This window comes from Agrilus planipennis, unplaced genomic scaffold (assembly GCF_000699045.2).
Source record: "Agrilus planipennis isolate EAB-ADULT unplaced genomic scaffold, Apla_2.0 scaffold192, whole genome shotgun sequence".
NCBI lineage: Eukaryota > Metazoa > Arthropoda > Insecta > Coleoptera > Buprestidae > Agrilus > Agrilus planipennis.
The window spans coordinates 584996-594266 of NW_020442435.1; the positions used below are offsets into that span (position 1 = coordinate 584996).

At 34.1% G+C, this 9271-nt stretch overlaps 1 protein-coding gene across 1 annotated transcript in view; it reads right to left on the bottom strand.

Moving 5' to 3' along the window:
* The window catches only part of LOC112906357, a 60973-nt gene extending 55302 nt beyond the window's left edge, over positions 1-5671 (bottom strand). Inside the window, exon 1 of the mRNA XM_025980308.1 lies at positions 5148-5671. The gene's annotated coding sequence lies outside the window, so the exon portion shown is untranslated. The remainder of the gene's footprint in view (positions 1-5147) is intronic.
* Positions 5672-9271: the final 3600 nt, after the last annotated feature.

Here is a 9271-nt window from a genome sequence, read left to right on the forward strand (position 1 = left end):
ATTAAAAGTACTTCACCTGACACTACAGTTAAATAAATTCACTTTAAAATGGATAAGTTACAATAAAGATAACACAAAAACAAAACACGGGTTCGGTATCATTTTCGTAAGTAATTACTTAACCTACTACTGTATATTAATTGATGAGGCTGATGACCGAAGTCAAACAAATTACCTATGACGAGTAATAATAATAAAACTACTTGGGCTATTAGATTTTTTGGGGTGGCATTTGTATCCTGCGGCATAATTACAAATGCAGAAAGGGTGGAAAGAGGAGATCGGCTAAGAAAATTTCACCCTGTGGAAATCACCCATCATCATCATCATCATCATCATAAGGTCGTTAGTCCTAAGACTGGTTGGACACGCACCTCCACCCTTTGCTATTCTGAGCTAATCTTCGCATTTCCCTAAAAGTAGAACAACCTACATCCTTAACTATTTACGAATAGTAAGCTAATCTAGTTCTACCTCTACCCTTTCTAACTCCTGTTTCTACCTCTAATATGTCTCTGACTAGATCTTCATGCCTGAAAAGGTGTCATACCAACCTATCCCGCCTATTTTTATTGACATCTATAGAGTCCTCTGTTCTTCTATTCTGTCTAATACCTCTTCATTTCTAACCTTTTCTACCCACGTTATCCTCATCGTTCGCCTATAACACCATATTTCGAAAGCTTCTAACCTTTTCTTTTCCCCACTTTTGAAAAATAAAAAACTAATTTTTTGAAAGAAAGAAAAGAAATTGAAGGCATAAAGGGAAGATACATAAGATGGATTTTAAAATTATATAGAAATACAACAAAAACCGAAATTGAAAATTAAAGATGACTTGCTACAACATATGGAAAATCCGATCGAATCAGACATGACAAATGAACCCTAAAAATTTTTTATATCGTAATAATACAATATATTAATATTGATTTCTTTATAAGCCATAAATGAACTTAAACTTGCTGTATTCTTTCTTAGTAAATGATTTTCATAATGTCGTAACATACACAGATAAATGCTTGATCTCTCCGCCATAAATAATTGACTTTACGTATATTTTGGTACAGGATCCTTGAATTTCATATAAACATTTTAAGAAAATTCAAAATTACAATTTGTTGTAATTAGTTATTCGCGCAGCTGTTGAGTGGATGACATGGAAATATAGTTTCCATGTTTATTATACTGTGTTTTAACAATTTTCAATGTTGAAACCAAGAAATTCTTTCCAAAGTTTGGCGCCGTCTTTCAGCCATTCTAGATGTTGGTACGTAAATTTCTTTAGCCGAAACTGACCTTATATTCATACAAATCTACCCCGAAAGTTTAGTTAAAAAATATTGCGGTCATCTAGATGACCAAAGGCCACACTTCCCTGATACATATATATGCTATAGAAAAACGACCTCTTCCAATTTTACACAAGATTGTTCGTGCCGATTTTCAAAATATTCTACCACACCTAGTATATTACAATAGGCCATCGATTGAGACCACTTAATCAAGCCACAATTATCATTTTTTTATTTCGTTTCCAATATCACCACTAAAATGGGCATTCAAACGATAAAAATTTCTATAGAGAAAAATAAGTAGGAGCTTTCCTATAAGGTACCCAACAATCACTTTATTGTAAAATAATATCCATATAATTTAAGTAGTGTTGCCCAAATTCAGTCTTGGTCTTGCAGTCTTGGTCTTGTTCTTGCGTTTTTGCAAGACCAAGACCAAGAACAAGACCGCGTATTTTTAGCAAGACCAAGACCAAGACTGACCGTGCAAGACTTGAGCAAGAACAAGACATAGCCTGCAAGACTCTTGCGTCTTGCAGCTAGGACTTAGCGCTATTTCACTGAGTAGTTAGGTGTAACAGTTCGGTGTATAGGTAGGTACGCTTAGGAATTCTATGAGACGCAAAAAACTGTATCAAAGAATATGAAAAACTGGACCTATGCGCATTACGACTAATACCATAAACATAGCGAATAAAAAAATTATTAAAATCAAACTGAGTGCATGCATAGTTATGTTTTAACCATCGGCACTTTGATAATGCGGCATCAAAGGTTTTGTACTTACTTCTCAAAGAAATTTGCCGCTTTTCGGAAGTACATGGTTATGATACACGCGCCGGCGGCTTCTTTTGAAATCTAAAACAATCGTTGCCGCCACGCCGAAATCATAACATTTGACACTATTTGATTGCCGCCATAGGGTGTAGGTATACTCATGCAAAATAATTTCGAATTTTTTTACACGCTTTATATTATTGTTTGATTTGCGGCGGCATCCTTATCATAGAGCCGGCACGTGGCGAGGCGGCGCGGTAGAAAGCAAGGATCATAAATGTTTATTAAGAAACAGTTACTTCCATGGAAAACGACATATAGGTCAGTTGATTTTTCGAATTTCTTATCAAATCTTCAGTTATTTATTAATCTGCTTGATCTTTACTATGGCTATATTCATTCAAGCTCACAATGTTCCAATTCTAATACGTTTTTCTAGGATTTAAAGTAAACTTTAATAAATAGTAATAGACTAATAGGTAATTGCAAGACTTGCAAGACTCTTGCTGCAAGACCAAGACCAAGACCAAGACTGGGAGCGCAAGACCAAGACCAAGACCAAGACCAAGACCAAGACCAGGTGTATTGGCGCAAGACCAAGACCAAGACTGGCTAAGTCTCGTCTTGTTCTTGCGTTTGGGCAACACTAAATTTAAGGCATATAGACATTAATAAATGGGAAATTCAATTCACAATTGAGGAAAGTAGGTACCATATAAGACGAAGTGCAATAAAAAGTTGAATACGTAATAATCGCTATTTCTAAATACTTATAAGCACAAACTTTTCTAATGTTAACCAATACAAGAAAATTATAATCGATATTAATATAGCAGACATTCGATAGTGTTGACTGAAAAAACAACAGTCACCAATTTGTATCTACTTGAAGAATAAAAAGTATTTTTGGGATGAATCTTTATTAAATTATACAATCTACCATTAACGTTTCGCCTTAAGGTGAAAAGGCATCTTCAATCAATTGTCTTTTAAGGGAACGTTGGTGGTAGATTATGCAAGATTATAATATTATAAAAAACCTTCAATCCAAAATCGCTTTTTATTCTTAAAAATGACTCTCATTAATAGGCAGCAATAATTGCCAAAGAAATCAGAAATTTTTGTTGGCCTTTATGGATTTTTAATTTTTCGGAATAATGGGTTTTTCTCTTCAAGCAATTTTTTTATAACCATCAGGTCAGTAATGTCGACGTCATATTTACATATTCAAAGTAGATGATACGCGAAAATGACTGGGAAAGCACCAAATACATCGCGGATTTTCAGCAGCGACCAACGAACATTCGTTTCTATAACCGAAGGTTTAGTTTGGTGACAGTATACGCGGTGATCTAATGTTTTTCGCAATTATGCGGAATTTCCGTTATACAATATTCACACTTGTGTTACTACAACAGATAACTGATTCCTAAATGGCAGACACCTGGTAAAATTAAGAGGAAATAAAAGTGATAAATTATCTGCGATTTTTGGGCTTACATTAGACTATCACTGCATTTGATACATTAATTTATCCAATAAAATACAAGTGAGCGGCACTGTTTGCGTAATACAACATGACAGAACAAACAGAATCTAACTGGCAAGATTAAACAATCAATTATTTTTAGGTTCGTTGTCCTCTAAATTTATATAATTGCAACGTTTATACCTCTCACAAGACGCTATTTGGCACACTCGTTAAAAATAGAGACGACGATTACAGTTCCTAATTAAATTCATGTTATTATGTAGGTATTAACTGATTCTTTATTGTTAGCTACAAAATTATACATACATATACTTACCAAAAAATCAACTAGTCTTTCTGTTCGTCTTCTGTTTTGTATTTTTATTTGCATTTAAATAGTACAGCTTTCTACTGATAGTGATACATTAAAAAGTTATTAATTTATGTGGTGTACACTAAAAAATTTAGGGGAAGTCTCTAAGATTATCCACAACGAATCGATATCTATTAGGCTGCTAGATTGTATCCTGTCTGGACAACCTTACTATCGTTTTAATCTAACCTAACCTGATTTGGTCCTGGTTGAATAAGATTAAATAAAATATGACCTCCAATATACAATACCATTTAAAACTTTTATGAAAAGTACGACAAGTATGTATACGAAACAAAGAACATCATTTTATGTGATTGAATATGACAATTCAATTTCACGAAAACAATATCGCGATTTGGATATCCCACAGTTCAATATTAGACGTTTAATACCACTTATAACTCAATTATGATAAAAAATTGAAGAATATATATCAGTCTTATAATTTCGATATCTTTCGAACAAAACTTCACTCGACTACAATTGAGATTTTTAAGAAATGTTTTACTCTGTTTCAACCCCTTACTCAGAATATTTTAAAATGGTGATGATATAGTTGAAGCTAAATTTATTTCCAAGGACTTTAGAATTTTTTGGGCTCTCTTCAGTTAAATTTTTAAACTTCTAATATTTTATTTCGTCAAAATTTAGCACTTAAAATTAACTATAAAATGAAATAGATTTACGGTTATTTGAATCCGGATAACGGATACATTTTTCCAGATATATCCGGATACAGTCCTTGGATATACAAAATACCGTATCAGGATACATTACGGATAGTTCATTCAAAATATCAACATGTCGTGCTTGGATACACAAAAACCGTATCCGGATGTGGATACTTTACGGATATGGATAACGGATACATTTCTTAAAAAGAAATATTCAGATACAGTCTTTGGAAATACAAATAATATCCAAATACTGCATCCGGATACTGAACACTCCAAACCTTTCTATGAATGTTATCTTTTTTTAAATGTTTTCATTTCTAATTTCCTCAAAATGTTTTTTGTTATACGATTAAACATTTTAGAGCAGACCTAATGCGGGTTTCCAGAATAACAGAACCACAACGTGTAGGTATGCATGTATTTTTAACTTTACCGGTCGCGACTTGTTGCAACAACATCACGCTCGTTATCTATCTCATCTTTATCACGACCATAATTTGAAAATCAGATATTCTCATCACGAAAAGCAACAAACGAAAAACGTTACTTACAGAGCCAAGCACTCGCAACTGCCTCCTGCGTTTTTGCGGTTTATTTATTCCACGACGGTGCAACAAAAGAAAACTATCTAAGACAGTCTGTTATAATGGATCGATCGCAATCGGAAAAACTTGATGACAATCTCTCGCAAGACAAAAGAACGCGGTATTTAATGAACACTGCAACTTTTAACTACATACATAATTATAAAATATACGCGAAATATATACGCCGTTACTGTTCTGTCAACAGAAGAGAAGTGCACGAGGTATGTCTTGTGCAGTTTACGTCACGTCCGTTCTCGCTCGCGAACAGTCGAATACTAAACCTTTCAGCTGTGTAGCATTGGCAGACCGAAAGCAATGCAGCCGGCGAAGAAAGAACAACGTGCTGGAGGTGCGACGCTTATGTCGAACATTGGTCTCCACTCAACTCCCGTGGTTAATAAAACTAACGTAAAAGGATACCGTGGTCCTTACCTGGCCGGCCGGACTGATCAGTCAGTTTTTAATGGTTAACTAACTGGGCAACAGACGATTCTGTGAAGTCTAAAAGCCACAGCAACGAGTTTCAGCACAATCGATTCTTACAGGTTAGACCCGTTTAAATTCGATAAAACTGGATATTTTATGTTCTCAAGAAAAAGCATACCTAAACATAAAAATCAGATCGTCAGTCCTTAAACCGGTTGGACACGCTCTTCAACTCTACTATCCTGATATGAGCTAATCTTTGCTAAAACTAATCCGACCACATCCTTAACTGCTTCGAATGTCTCCAACTAGCCCTTCATGCCTGAGAAGGATCCTACCAACCTATCTCGACTATTTCTTACGGACTTCCATAGTTTTTCCACTATTCCTGATATTTCTAACCTTCTTAATCCACGGAATCTCCGTCATTCACCTGTAGCACCACATTTCGAACCTAACCTAACCTTTTCCGTCGCGTGCACTGTCCACATTTCGTACCCTTACAGAACCGTGCTTTAACTATCCGCGGACATAAGAATGGCTTGAAATAAAAATAATAGATTCATTTTAGGGCCAAAACAATTTTGACCAACAATATACAGAAGAAACGTGCATTCTTTAGAAAGAACTACAAAATATATGTAAACCTAACTTAACATAATGTTATCCAAGCCTAGCGTAAGATAAATTAAGAAATTTTCTGTTTAATTCCTGTGAACAAAGGGAAGGACAAGTCCACGGCAACATCGTTAGTCTTTTCCTAATCTAGCCTTCGATGAAAGTTCGTTTAATAAGTTACGCAGAAAGACAACATGCCGTCGTCAGGCACATATGCATTATTGAAACAAAAAATTGTAGTTACTTTTCCAAATTTTCTATAAATTAATCTAACTATTTGCCCCTCAACAACTACCTTCCTTTGCCACACCTCTTTCACTGCCTTATACAAAAAACGAACCCTTATTCCTAATTCACCAATTCATAGCATTCTTTCCAAGTTCTACTATCCTCGCCGGCTATCTTCTTTCTTTTTTTCAATATTTTCACCCTCAATACTCATTTTCTGTCCTACATTTTACCAACAGTTTATTTTCCTCCGTTCTTCTAATACCTTGGTATTCAATCCCCTTGCCAATCCCTTCGTAAAATCTCTCTCGGTCCCATCACATACCTTGACTCTATATTTCTTAGATCCTCTCCTCTTATAATTTTCCTACATCCGTTCCTCATCAATTCCCCTATGTTGATCCCTTCCTTAACCCACCTTCTCCTACCCCTGATTCATTTTAAATCACTTCAAAGCCCTCTCTCTCTCATTCTGTCATTTCTATTTTCGTCCCTATTCCTAATACCTTCTACCACCATATTTTCTACCTGAGGAGCATCAGCCTCCCTAATATCCCTTATATTTTACTCTCATTTCCTATTTTACTCTCCTTTCCCTATATTTCTCTCTTCTTATTACATGTTTCGATGCTCTTCAATTAACACATTTTGTGTTAATAATAACAAAAATATTTTGGTTAAGATTCCTCGAGTCGCTCTTCCAGTGAATGTATAACTTCATAATTCCTTAAACCCGTAACGATAAAACCCTACATCCCCGTAATTAAAATACTGAAACATTATCGCCATGAAACTATATGTGATGTTGATTTCACAAAATCAAAGTTATGTCCTCGCAGCGTACATTAAGTAAAGCTGATGTTGATGGTCCTACAAATGTTTTACATGGTTATATAGGGTTATGTAGGGTTCAACATCTGTTTTAATTGAAGAACTATGAAGTTAAGTATACATTTAATGAGTAACTTGATTGAGTACGGATTTTAGGTTTAAAATCGTTTGTGATTATCATTATTAACATTTTTAGTGGATTTTAGAATGTTTTTTTGAGAATATGTCCAAACCCTGACGTGCTGGGCTTTAATTTCACCTCTGACTTGGATTCAGCGAACTCAAAAACATACAGTATATACAGTCAGATCCCTCAGGTACTAAAAAAATTTTGTGTGGCTATGTAATTAACTAGACAATACAAACTTTAAAAAGGTGCATACAAAATTATTGTTACTTAAAAGAAAAAAGTAACTAAAAACCCATCAATTAGTCGAATAATCGTTATTTTAATTGCAGAATTAAAGGTACCACTCTAGTACTGCTGTACATTTACGGTTTTTATATAGATTCGACTAATTAGACGAATTGGGAAATAACTATTAATAGCCATTACTAGGTATTAATTATTAATTAGTCATTAAAACTTTTCGTTTTCTAATGGCCCCTTTACGTAAACTCCCTCGATGTGAGATAAAATCTTTTCAAAAGCACTTGCGATTATTTCAACCTTTGCTGTCAATCAACTAGAAATATTTCGTACAAATATGTTCTTATCTGGTTATATAAGCGAATTAAAATGGTGGACCTGTCCGTTTAATTAATTATTTATAAGAGAAACTCGAGATGATACAATTCGATTATTACTATAAATGAATATGCAATAATTAAAGGCGTAGTTATGACCTGGCCCATTGAGAAAAAGTGTAAAATTTGTAGAACACCACACAAATGTTATTAGTTGGAGACGGAAGGGATTAAGCCGAAAATTGCAAATGGGAAAGAAGGCAATTTCCCACGCATGGGAGATAAACGTTGGTTGGAGGGAAAGAGGAGGAGGTTTGTGGATGAGAAGAATTAAAAATGATTCACAATTTCGGTTCCTTTTTAGCCGATTTTTACTAAACGAGTAAAATTCCTCTCTTTACGGTAGTTCAACCCAATATAAACTTGGATGATATATAGAACAGCGACAGGGTGTCGTAAGGTGACATGTATTTTAACGAAAATATTTTTGCGAAATCCAAAGAAATGACTGACAATTTCGGGTCCTTTTTAACCAGTTTTCAAATTTGGATGAACCAAATTTTAGAGTGGTTTAAGCCCATTAAATTTCTGTGATATAAAGATATCATAAAATGACACGTGTCTTGGCAAAAATGTGTTTTTGCGACATCGAAGGAAATAATTCATGATTTTTCAATATTTTTAACTACTTTTAAAATTTGGACTAGCAAAATTTTCTTTTTACAGTGGTTCAAGTCAATCTAAATTTGGATGATGTAAAACAGAGCAACAGGGTGGCGTAAGATGACATGTGTTTTGACGAATATGTTTTTGCAAAATCCAAGGAAATTATTGATAATTTCAGGTCCTTTTTAACCAATATTCAAATTTAGATGAACCAAATTTTGCCCTTTACAGTGGTTCAACCAAAGGTTAATTTAAGAAGGTTATACAAAAATTGGAAATTCTCCTTATTTAGGAATTTTGTGGTTTACCTCATATGCTTTGTTTTTTTTTTGTGAAAGTAGCAACAATACTTATGCATCAGACTCCGAATGTCCAAAATCCGTTACGGAATTTGTAGTAAATTGAGACACAAACTTATAAATCCACAACAAATAAGTTATAAAAGCTATTATGACATGATGGCCTTTCCGACGTAATTATTAAGTAATAAGTCGAATTATTTGTTATTACTAAAAACCTGGCTTTAATACTCTATTTCTTGTGTATCTCATACAACAGAATATGGTCAGAGTGAAACCTCTATAAAACAAACATTCAAACTATTAAAAATCATACAAATGTACAAATCAGTG